General features: G+C 34.5%; 3 long non-coding RNA genes across 3 annotated transcripts; 2 read left to right on the top strand and 1 right to left on the bottom strand.

Moving 5' to 3' along the window:
• The first annotated feature begins 182 nt into the window (after positions 1 to 182).
• Positions 183 to 2,028, top strand: LOC130054613 (uncharacterized). Its single transcript, XR_008802935.1, has 2 exons — positions 183 to 1,320; positions 1,442 to 2,028. It is a non-coding gene; the product is annotated as an uncharacterized LOC130054613 (long non-coding RNA).
• Positions 2,029 to 2,063: 35 nt separating this feature from the next.
• Positions 2,064 to 8,909, top strand: LOC130054614 (uncharacterized). The gene is made up of 2 exons (XR_008802936.1): positions 2,064 to 2,413; positions 8,156 to 8,909. It is a non-coding gene; the product is annotated as an uncharacterized LOC130054614 (long non-coding RNA).
• Positions 8,910 to 9,037: 128 nt separating this feature from the next.
• LOC130054612 (uncharacterized) lies at positions 9,038 to 10,516 on the bottom strand. Its single transcript, XR_008802934.1, has 2 exons — positions 10,141 to 10,516; positions 9,038 to 9,470 (listed from the first exon to the last, which is right to left on the bottom strand). It is a non-coding gene; the product is annotated as an uncharacterized LOC130054612 (long non-coding RNA).
• Between the last annotated feature and the right edge of the window lie 3,001 nt (positions 10,517 to 13,517).

The raw sequence follows: 13,517 nt of genomic DNA, 5'->3' as shown, positions 1-13,517 counted from the left end.
AAAATGCACATTTTGAAATAAAAATTCCTGATAAGCATTTTAGTATATATCTTATAAACATAATAAATCCTTTTAGAGTAACAATTTATTGATCAAAGCATTAAAATATTATCCCTGGCTAGACAAAAATTGGAGGTAGTCGAAGCTGATGTATTAGCAGTAAACCTAATAGTATCGTCTGTTCGATAATTCAGAATTTACAGTATTGATAGAAATTGAATCCCAATCAGGGTTTAAAGTTTTGCATTAAATCACATGTATGCAAGAATTTTATGTTCTTAAGAATTACGATGCTATTAATCTAAATCAATATGCAATTATAATACAATATTAAATATTTATTTCAGTTTATTTGAAACGTTAAGTAAGTAGAGGCCCCTGATGTATATCATAAATAGATCAAGGGAAAATCAAAACAAGGTCAAAATAACCTGTAGTGACATAACAACTTAAAACAGACAATTCTCAAGATGTTTATGGCAAGTACATGTAGGTATACTCATATTTAATGTATGTATTAGATCGCCTTGATATCGGATTGTGATTTTCATTTCCTAACAGATTGAAGGGAGCATAGTTACTATATTTACTCCAATGGAGCCTGATATGGTGCAGGGGTTTCAACAGTCTCGTTTAAAGTCAGCATTTCGCAAATTCTATCATATTACAATTTAGGCTGTCAATACAACCTATGATTGGGTCAAATGCTGTCTTACTTGTTTTATACCGATTGTTAAGCCGTTCTTGACACACTGATAACTCCGTTTACCTGATCAAGATATAGGGATCACAGCGGGTTTGACCGGTCGACAGGGGATGCATACTCTTAGGCACCTGATCCCACCTCTGGTACATCCAGAGGTCCGTGTCAGCCCAACTCTCTATTTTGTATTGCTTATAGGAGTTATGAGATTGATCATTTGTTCGTTATCTTTACCTTTCATATGGAGGGTGGAGATGATGAAAAATAAAAGCATGGAGGTGTTTAGGTGGAGGTGACAACACAACAGCAATGTTAAACGTATAGAAAGAAATAGACCCAAGCATCCAAAAGAGATCAGACAAGAATCATATCAAGGAAAACGTTTCCAATTCACTGTATAGTCTCCCGAAGAGGTGCAGCTCTTTATCAACCAAAGTCATAAGAGCATCTATTTTTCATACAAAATAGATGCATTTATTTTACGAGAAATACTCGCATTTAATTCGGGTGCGGGATATTGGGGCCCCAATGAATAAGTACAAATGTGCATCACATCGGGATCGGCCTCCTTTCTGATGCTGACTTCAACCAGAGCAGTCGAAGAAATAATTTGAGAAGTATTTTTTGTGATAACCATTGTATTATGGCATCTGTTGAAAATCCCACCCACCCATCCCATATGCTATAGGGACATTTTTTAAAGTCTGGATACTGGCTGCTGTTTTTTGTGTTTTTCAGATACTCGTTCCTTGCCTTAGTATACGAGATGGTAGCTGTTTCCCATTATGTTGTCGTGGCATATCTGTTGTGATGGAGGCGTTTGCGCACACCAAGTCAACTGATTCTATAGGTATTGGTGTATTGCCAGTGAATTTGAAACTGTTCTGTGCATTTGAACTGTGACTGAATTTGTGAAACTGTGACTGTTGTCAAATGATTGCTATTATCACAACTCCCAACTGATTCCAGAACTCTAAATCAACTCTCAATTGATCCATATCTATTGTGTTGCCAGTGAATTTGAAACTGTTCTGTGATTTGTGACTGTGATTTGGTGAAACTTGCTGTTGAAAAAATGAGTGCTTTTATCATAATGCATTGCATAATTGAGCTAAATATTGGGTTAATTTAACATACTCTAATTAATTAAGTAACCATCCGCGGTTGACCCGGGGTGGTCTTTTCTGAACTTGTTGATTGATGTTGCATTTTGTGTTGATGTTGCTTTTGTGTGGGTTTGCCCATATGAGTTGTTATTGAATGGCATCCCACAAATTCTTGCTTTATGCCACAGCCAATACTCGCCAAATAAAGTTTAAACTGGTTTTGCTTGTCTTTTTCTCTGTATAAATAAAGTATATACATAACTCAATGAATTATGATATTTCACAATCAGGGATGTCCTTCTGGAATGGAAAAGATCTGTCTGCCTTGTACCTACATCCATTTGGTAATCACGGTGAATGTGATGAGTCATAATGCCGTCATACGAAAAATCATACCAGGAAGTACACATCCCTTCCTTGTGACCGCATGGAAGTTGACTGTTAAAACTGGTTTCTGGATAATAACTCAAGTACTTTGTATTCTATTTAAAGCAAATTTGGACATATGGATACGTATAATGAAGGGAAAATGCCTATCAAATTTGGGATCAGAAGGTCAAAGGTCAAATCACAACGCATGGAAATTAGAAAATGCTGATGCGAGGTTATATATTTTACACATTCTTTACTAATACATGAATTAGTATTGTATATGCATAAATAATTTATATGCTTTCTGACTATTTGTCATATAATAAAATGAATATATAGAATTTGTGAATATGAAAAGAAGAATATGCATTTTATAACAAATCGATTATTGTTATTGCATTGAATATATGCCAAGGTGTGAAAGGGGTTGGGGACACCAAATGGTTCAAATTTTTGTTCCAATGTACACTACCCCACATTTTGTTTTTTCATTTCAAATAAGCAAAATAGTATTCAAATCTACATTAACAATTTCAACAAAAGTTTGATACAGATATTCTTGCTAGATCGGAGTTTTCGACGAAATAAGACTTAAAATTTGTGTCATATTGATTAATCTTTGATCATTTTTAGAATTGTTGATATATCTTATGTAAAATTTATATAATTATCAATTATGATTGGTTTTCATGAAATTAAAGACAATCAAGATTTTTCTGTCATTAATATTCGTTTTTTTTAGTGTGTTTGTTGTGGAAATTGATAATTGTCCAGAAAAAAGTCAGCAAAGGGGAAACTTTGAGTGGCTGTAATTAAAGTCTGCAGTAGTATACCCTTTTGTTGTGATTAATTTATCTTTCTGATAAAGATGTATCATTTAAAATGGGTTATCAAAAAAGTTTGTTAGTTCTGAAAAATTCAAACCAGGAGAGGACATCCATAATAAAGACATTAAACATTGATATTAATTAAATAGATATTTAAAGCAGTCCAATGTCACCAAGATTAATAAGAATTAGTCACCGATGTAAACACAGTGACAAAAAAGTTACTTGTCTTAGTGTAAACACAGTCACAAAAAGCAGTCACTTGTTTTGGGTCTGACGCGGCTAAGGTACGAGTGTTGAGTCATTATATGTCCACCTGTACTATATGTCCGCCTGCACTATATGTCCGCCCGTTACTATATGTCCGCCTGTACTATATGTCTGCCTACATTATATGTCCGCCTGTACTATATGTCTGCCTGCACTATATGTCCGCGTGTACTATATGTCTGCCTGCACTATATGTCCGCGTGTACTATATGTCTGCCTGCATTATATGTCCGCCTGTACTATATGTCCGCCTGTATTATATGTCCGCCTGCATTATATGTCTGCCTGTACTATATGTCTGCCTGCACTATATGTCTACCTGCACTATATGTCCGCCTGTACTATATGTATGCCTATACTATATGTCTGCCTGCACTATATGTCCGCCTGTACTATATGTCTGCCTGCACTATATGTCTGCCTGCACTATATGTATGCCTATACTATATGTTTACCTACACTATATGTCTGCCTGTACTATATGTTTGCCTGCACTATATGTCTGCCTGTACTATATGTATGCCTGCACTATATGTCCGCCTGTACTATATGTATGCCTATACTATATGTCTACCTACACTATATGTCTGCCTGTACTATATGTCTACCTGCACTATATGTATGCCTATACTATATGTTTACCTACACTATATGTCTACCTGCACTATATGTCCGCCTGTACTATATGTATGCCTATACTATATGTCTGCCTGCACTATATGTCTGCCTGTACTATATGTCTGCCTGCACTATATGTCTGCCTGTACTATATGTCTGCCTGCACTATATGTCCGCCTGTACTATATATCCGCCTGCACTATATGTCTGCCTGCATTATATGTCCGCCTGTACTATATGTCCGCCTGTACTATATGTCTGCCTGCATTATATGTCCGCCTGTACTATATGTCTGCCTGCATTATATGTCCGCCTGTACTATATGTCTGCCTGCATTATATGTCTGCCTGTACTATATATCTGTCTGCATTATATGTCCGCCTGTACTATATGTCTGCCTGCATTATATGTCCGCCTGTACTATATGTCTGCCTGCATTATATGTCCGCCTGTATTATATGTCTGCCTGCATTATATGTCCGCCTGTACTATATGTCTGCCTGCATTATATGTCCGCCTGTACTATATGTCTGCCTGCATTATATGTCCGCCTGTACTATATATCTGTCTGCATTATATGTCCGCCTGTACTATATGTCTGCCTGCATTATATGTCCAACTGCAAATATCTGCCCATGTGTTAACCAGATTGTCACTATATGTCCGCATGCGCTAAATGTCCGCATAATTTTGAACCAAATTGTCACTATACATATGTATGTCCGCCCGCACTATATGTTCGCCATTTTTTTTTCAAAGTGTCACTATATGTCCGCCTACTTTCTGACGAACTGTTACAATACGTCCGCCTATAAGAATATTATTACTATAAAATGTCGGTGTCAAAGACATAATGTATCGAATTCTATCAGTACAAATGACACAATTCGACATTTATATAGTAACATGTATCTGCATAAATCACTTCTAATCATTATGTTTGCGCAGCAGTGATTGTGCATTGCATGGCTGCCGAGAATTGGGTTTTATTATGAGGTATCTCCGTTATGTTTAGGTTACCTGAGTAAACTCCCTGTCATTAGTCTAATCAATACGAAATTATTATATATCAATATAGTTTGTAAATACATATATTTAGTTAGATTGATCACTGTTCGTTATCTTCACCTTTCACCCCAAACCCTGGAATTGACCAGGTACGAATATAAAGTATAGTTAGTACTTCGGCAAATACGTTACAATACAGTGATGGTCATGAATTACACATATATATCTATTTTTATATTTTAGTTGTGTCTCCATTGGACTTTTGTCATTGTCAGCTGAGATTGAATCAAGAAAATGAAAGTTCAAGAACAACATAACATCATTTTGAACCTTCAATTGCTACCAAAAAAATGAAGTGAAAGTTGGTGTTAGATATGTGTTATAAAACAAAACAAATCATTAAGACTTATTTAAACATTACGCTGCCATTACATATACTCGATTTGTGGCAGATTCATCTTTTGATCCCTGACAATTTTTCTTTCACTTTTGAAAAGGGTCGCAGAGATTTAAAAGATTTGTCAAATGAAGATGGTCTATTTCTTACACTTATTCGTTATAGACGTGACTAAAGCTTGGCAGGTTTAGCAACGAAGTATGTGCTGAAGTTGTTTTCAATTCCTGGATTGATCATATGTATTTTAGATTTGAACAATTATCAATTTGGCCTCACAGAGAAATTATGCTATCTAAATTCAAGAAAGATTTCCCAAACACTTTGATCAATATAGATGGTACTGAAATGAAAACACAAACTTTATGTGTACTTGGACTTCAGAGTCAGTTTTATTCTGATTATAAGGGCAGCATACACTTAAGTGTCTCATAGGATGTGACCCATGAGGAAGTGGTATGTTCATTTCACAACATTTTACACGTTCATGAATTCATAGTTTCGAGAATTATCTCTAAATCCCGACCTTTGCATCATCTTCGATCTGCACCACAAAGAAACATGATGCCTGATTCAACATTTTCAACCGACTTGGCAGTATTTGTTCCAGACACGATATTAGTGTCTTATCTCCCTCGAAGTAAAGATTTATAACTGCTTTGATTTATTTGAAAGACTACCTCGAGTAAACCCAGATGATGTAGAGAAGCTGGCAAAAGTGAAAGGAACACCACTGGAATACATGCTTTCCAAAGATACATCAAAACATAGTCACCGTATGGAGAAGTTCAAATTGACAAATTGTCAAATCGGATATAGGAATGACTTGGCTATAACAATAAACTGTTTTGTTTTATGCAGATCCAATGACACTCCCTCTAAAACTTTTGCAAAGTAGATATACGTATACTATATTTGAAAATGATGTATGACAAAATATTCAATTATTATACAGTTTATTGTTTATCACAAGTATCCTGAAAACAAAATGTTAAGAAACAAGAAATAAACCAAATCTTATAAATCGCAGAAAGCATTGCAGTTAGTATGTCATGTTTTACCACTATTTGTTTTAAAATCTTAACAATCGATCTTTCAACATGACTTTATATTCTATGTTCAGCAATGTTATGGGTTGTTCTAATTTCCCCTAATGTCATTTATTCTCCTTCATTTATGAATGGCGAAATGTTAAGTCGTATATTAAGTTCTTTTGCAGTTGTAAAGCCCATATCTGCTATTACTGTATCTCCATCTAAAACATAATCATATTCTTATTTAATGTAAAACATAATCATATTCTTATTTAATGTAAAACATAGTCACATTCTTATTTAATGTAAAGCATAATCCCATTCTTATTTAATGTAAAACATAATCATATTCTTATTTAATGTAAAACATAGTCACATTCTTATTTAATGTAAAACATAATCATATTCTTATTTAATGTAAAACGTAGTCACATTCTTATTTAATGTAAAACGTAATCATATTCTTATTTAATATAAAACATAATCACACTCTTATTTAATGTAAAACATAATCATATTCTTATTTAATGTAAAACATAATCACATTCTTATTTAATGTAAAACATAATCACAATCTTATTTAATGTAAAACATAATCATATTCTTATTTAATGTAAAACATAATCCCATTCGTATTTAATGTAAAACATAGTCACATTCTTATTTAATGTAAAATATAATCAATTTCTTATTTAATGTAAAACATAATCACATTCTTATTTAATGTAAAACATAATCATATTCTTATTTAATGTAAAATATAATCATATTCTTATTTAATGTAAAACATAATCCCATTCTTATTTAATGTAAAACATAATCATATTCTTATTTAATGTAAAACATAATCCCATTCTTATTTAATGTAAAATATAATCATATTCTTATTTAATGTAAAACATAATCCCATTCCTATGTAATGTAAAATATAATCATATTCTTTTCTAATGTAAAACATAATCCCATTCTAATTTGATATAAAACATAATCCCATTCTTATTTAATGTAAAACATAATCACATTCTTATTCAATGGTTGCAGAACACCAATGTCCTCGGTTATTGCTTTGTCCAAAATAGAACCTATAAAAAGTTCTGAAATAAACAACACACTTCTTTGTGGATCACATTCGATGAGGCACCTAAGTGTTGCACTGCTCTTATAATCAGAATAAAACTGGCGCTTAAGTCCAACTGCACATGGATTTTGTGTTTTCATTTCCGTACTATCTATATATAATATTCAAAGTGTTTGGGAAATCTTTATTGAATTAGCATATTTCTATAATAGTGTCTCTGTGAGGCCAAATTGATAATAGTTCAAATCTAAAGTACATTGTACATATGATCAATCCAGGAATTAAAAACAACTCCAGCTGACTGAATTAAAGCCAATACTTTGTTGCTAAATTTGTCTAGCTTAAGTCACGTCAGCGACTAACAAACCATCTTCATTTGACAATTATTCAAATCTCTACGACCCTTTTTCATCAATAAAAGAAAACTTGTCAGGGATAAAAAAAAAAAAAATTAACAATGCCACAAATTGAATACAATGTATATATAAAATTTCAGTGCAGTGTTTAAAAAAGTCTTAATGATTTGTTTCGTTTTCTAACACATTTCACTTCCTTTTTCTGTTGCACTTAAAGTTTCAAAATGATGTTATGTTGTTCTTGAACTTTCATTTTCAATGATTCATTCTCAGCTGACAATGACAAAAGTCCAATGGAGACACAACTAAAATATACAAATAGATGTATATGTGTAATTCATGACCATCACTGTACATCAAAAACCGAGAGTATTTAATTTACTTCACAGACTGGAAATTTTAAGCACCACGAGCCTGTTGGCGGTGTGGGACGTGGGAGAAACTCCTATTCATACCAAAGCATCTATCACCTCTCCACCAGAGTTTGAATAAAATGATGACACAAGATGAAAAAACAAGAATAGAAGTCGAAACAAGAAAAGAACACAGTTCTTGTGATTGGTACCGACACAGACGCCCAAGGCTTACATCTTCATATTTAGGGAACGTGATTCACAAAAAAGCAAAACATAAAGATTCATTTACATGTAGTGTGGATGTTTTGAATCTCTCATGTCATTCGCAGCTAGGGACGTATGGCGTAAACATGAACGAGATAGTAAAGACAAATACAATGTACCTATGAAAAATCCCTTCACGACATTTAAATGAATGTGGTCTAATTATTAGCAATGAATTTAACTTGTTAGCTGCAGCACCAGGTGGTACAGCTTGTGATAATGGCTGTTTTGGGATCATTGAAGAGAAACCTGAGCAAAGAGGAATCATGTGATTTACCTGAGTTTTACATTTAAAAAATTGGTTACAACATGAACTTTTAAAAAACATTCATTATTATTATTATGCACATATACAGGGACGACTTCTGATTGCTAGTTGTGGATTCTGTGATTTATATGTTTACACACAGAAAAGTGCATTTGTAGAGAGAATACTTCCTGATGTCGAATTTATGAAATTTGTTGTCAAAGTTGTGCAACTTCATGAAAGTTCATGGTAATCAAACGAAAGCTACAAACTGTCTGATACACTTCACTTGTCTACATGCATTGTTCTAGAGTTGTATCATTTATGTAGTCCACCAAAGATTCTCTGGAATAAGAGTTTTCCTTTAAAAAAAACCAAAGATGAAAGTGATAAGAAAAGGTACATTTGTGCAATATTGTCTAGTATTTTAATTGATACTTGAATTGTTTCATGTTTCTGCTCGTAGATTTCAAGGTGGTAAGGAAATACACATCATATTACAGAAGTCAAAGGGCACCACCACACCATGACCGTCATTTGGATACAATCATTTCTACGCAGGATTCAATCGCGCAAAGTACAACCAACTCCTACGGCAATTTAGTGTAGATGTCCGTGATGAAGGGTTAGAAAGTAGAAAGTAGCCCATGTTTTTCTTTATACAGATAATTCTTTAGAATTATATAGTCTATCAGGTGACGCAATGAGTCCAGGTTTGAATGATATATAGCGTGCGGTGAGATTTCCTGCCACTTGCTCAAATACAGTTAGAAAATTCAGTGTAAATTGGTCCCAGTCGTTCCTTTTCTTCATTTTGGTAGAAAACAGAAAACTCACCTAAAATTCAATTACATCAGTGAAAAGACAACATCATTACTAATGTATACCATAAACATCAGGAAAAAATCATTACAATTAAGACTATTATTAATGATAATTAAAATATAACGTTGGATAAAACCATTTATGAAAGTATAACGTACTATACAACCTATCCTAATATATTGCCAATTTGCAACGATGCAAAATTTCAATGTCTTTTGTGATGTCATCTGGCCCCAAGACAATAATATACTTGTCAACATTTTGATTACTTATATCTTAAGATTTATCTAGCACAGATGTTTATAAATAATTCGAATGCAAACATATACTGAAAATTTTAGTTGTTTATGAAAATTATTTCAAAAGTTAAGTGGATTTGAAATTTAGACTTAAGAATATTCTCAGTGTATGGTCTTGAGGCCTGGTGTTTTCGTTATGCTTTTAGAATTTGAATATTGAACTTCATCATCTATTACAGTCCGGAAAAAGTGGGCACTACGCTGGTAAATTTATTTTTCTGTAGCAAATAAAAGGGAAACTTTTGGTCGAAAAAGGTGGGGGACTAGGGCCACCATGATATTGAGCAGGGGTGTGCATACTAGTTAGTATACAAGTCCGTAAGCCTACATGAAAAACAAAAACAAAACCATACATTAACCATATTTAATTATCTTATACTTACTTTATTGCACACAACTTTGTTTCTATTTTCATCTACTTTGTCGGCATTTAGTTGTTGATGGGGCCAGCCACAGGCTTTGATCCACTTCAAGCACTTTTCTTTACCCTTATAAGGCTGCGGTAACGGAATGAATTGATAACCAGTTAACTTCTTGGGGTATATTTCGTCCCCAGTACCCCCCCCCCCCCACACACACACACAGAGTGACACACACACCTTTAAACCATTGTTAAATATTCATCGTCAATCACATTCCTCCGCGGTATTTTTTTTTTTGTTTGTGATGCAGATAAGGCGCTGAATATATAGTGAATGATGTGATTGGTCGAAAATCCCTATCTCATTAGCATGCATGATCTATGAATTTTCGGTGTGTAGTTTTGACATACCATTTCGTGTAATGGCTTCTGATAGGAAACAAATCATTATCGGGAGCAATATGGAGTCGGTATCTTGCACGAGAAAATGAGATACCAAGGTATAAAGGAAATCAACTTGACGCTTGGCGTCAACGATGTCAGGCCGTAGAACTAGTACTAGTAGAAGATGAAAGAAATTCTATTTCTAAATATTTATTTTATTTAAAGATCGGACCACACCCGCAATATGCATTTTGGACATCTCGTTAGTTGTGAAATCATACATTAATTAAGATATCTTAATTGCTATGGTAAGAAAATAAGTAAGTGGTAACAATTTTACGCAGAAGGATAACGACTTTTTAAAGAAGCCATATATAGATATGCATACGCAGGGCCGTAAATTACATGGAGGCGGAGGAGGCAGCTGCCTCCTCCAACTTTTGAGCCAAAAGAAAATTAAAATTTAAAGTTCATTAGAATTTATGTTGTTTCCAATAACTAAGAACATGATACCTCCCTTAAAAAGCATTCCAAATCTTTCTTTTAGAATGAGTTAGTCAAGTAACATCTTAGAAGGCCCTAGAATCAAGGATTTTGCACGAAACGTGTTCAGTGTGCACAAAATGTGCTCTGCGTCTGGGGGCCTGGGCGGCCCCCAGACCCCCGCCTAATTTCCTGCCTCCTCCAAATTGAAGGTTAATTTACGGCCCTGATACGTGTATATGCTTGGAGTTTTCACTTGTCTGGAATTCAGTAAACACTGCACACCCATTTCGTATTTCATGAATAGATAAAGAAATAAAAGTACATATAAAAAATGAAATAAATTGATCCCCAAACAAACGCAGTACAAATGTGTATTGCATTTTTAAGGAGGTATACTACTATGTGCATCGTCATAATGACTGATTTTCTTTTAAACGATGAATGAACATATAAATGTTAGCAATGTCTATTACTTTTAGATTTTGTTGCCTAGCTGAGTAGCTCAGTATGTTAGAATGTCGACTGCTAATAAACGAGAGAAAACATTGTCGACTGCATGAACTGTAGATCGCAGGTTCGAGTCCAGCAGGAGGTTGCAATTTGCTTTAGATTGCTCTCTAGTAAAACTGCATATTTTGACTAAACAAAGTAAATTTGAAAGTTTTCAATTTCAGAATATTGTTGTGCATATTCTCCATTTTTCAATCATATCAACTTCCTCTGGTTTAGCATTCCTCCTCAATACGCTTGAACTATTTGTAGAGATTATACAACTCGAAGGTTAATATGAACAATAATTTAGTCCTCAATTAAATGCGTATAATAGAAATGATAACATTAATTCCGTAGAAACGCAGGTACAGTTTGAAATCTCGTATCAGAACAGACCGCGCTCTTGTGGGTAGAAGGAAAAGTCGGGGGGTTCCCCGAATTCTCTGGCTGAACACAAACAATATGTATGATGCTTTGAATATTCCCCTTTACAAAACGTCTTTTAAAAATCAAATCAGAAATGTCACTGTAACTTACAATGCGTCGTCGCAATAAAGACATTACTGTTGTAAATATTTTTGAAATATCAACAATTATTATGATAAATACGTCGAAAATGTCATTACGCCTTATCTTTCCAAAGAGATTCATGATCCCATTTTCACAATAAGTTGAAGGTTGGTACCGATATCAGCAAGTAGTCAGCAAGCTCCATGGGGTTTACTGTTACTGAGACAAGTAGAGGGATGGAATGTATAATATGGTATGGCTACTCTAGTCGCACCAGTTTTACCAGAAATGTTGGGTTGATTAATTGTATTTTGTTTAACGTCCAGCTTGAGAAGTTTTCACTCATATGGAAACGTTCAGAAATGTTGGATGTTAGAATAAGAAATGTAAAAACTTGAACTGGCAACGGACCATAAGGGCAATAAAAACGAAATCGGCAAATCATTCGGACATCGGACCATTGATCGTGATGGTAATGAAGACTGTTTTGTGGCATATTACATGACCGACACATTACATGGCAGACACATTACATGACCGACACACATTACATGAAAGACACATTACATGGCAGACACATTACTCTGATTCCACGCGCAAGTACTCTGAAGTTGAAATAAAAAATATGCTAGAGTTCCTCATTGACAATATCGTCTTGGTCTTTGGTGATCAGGTCTTCCAACAGTCTGTTGGAATTCCCATGGGCACGAATTGTGCTCCTTTGTTAGCTTACCTGTTTCTATATTCATATGAAGCAGAATTTATTCAAAAACTTTTACATGAGAAGAAAATATCTCTTGCTGTGGCCTTCAATTCGACATTTAGATATATCGACGACGTTTTGTCTATTAACAATAATAACTTTCATTCATATGTCGATTCGATATATCCCTGTGAGCTCGAAATAAAAGACACCACAGAGTCGTCCACTTCTACTTCATACTTAGATATTTTATTGAAAGTAGACATTAACGGCAAACTGACAACTCAACTGTATGACAAACGGGATGATTTCAGCTTCTTCATCGCCAACTTCTCATATTTATGTAGCAATATTCCATTATCACCTGCATATGGTGTTTTTATCTCTCGACTGATTCGATACGCAAGTTCTTCTTCTGCGTATGGCCAGTTTTTAAATTGAGGTAAACTACTGACAAACAAGTTAATGGTATAGGGATTTCAACAGTGTCGATTGAAGTCAGTATTTCACAAATTCTATGGTCGTTATAACGATCTAGTTCGTCAATACAGCCCATCATTGGGTCAAATGCTGTGTGACGTGTTTCATGCCGATTGTTAGGCCGTTCTTGGCACACTGATTTTGACTACGGATAACTCCGTTTACCTGATCATGATATAGGGCTCACGACGGGTGTGACGGTCGACAGGGGATGCCAACTCCTCCTAGGCACCTGATCCCACCTCTAGTGTGTGCAGGGGTCCGTGTTTGCCCAACTCTCTATTTTGTATTGCTTATAGGAGTTATGATATTGATCACTGTTCGTTATCATCACCTTTTATTAC

This window comes from Ostrea edulis, chromosome 5, assembly GCF_947568905.1.
Source record: "Ostrea edulis chromosome 5, xbOstEdul1.1, whole genome shotgun sequence".
NCBI lineage: Eukaryota > Metazoa > Mollusca > Bivalvia > Ostreida > Ostreidae > Ostrea > Ostrea edulis.
This window is presented reverse-complemented; position numbering and strand designations above follow the sequence as displayed.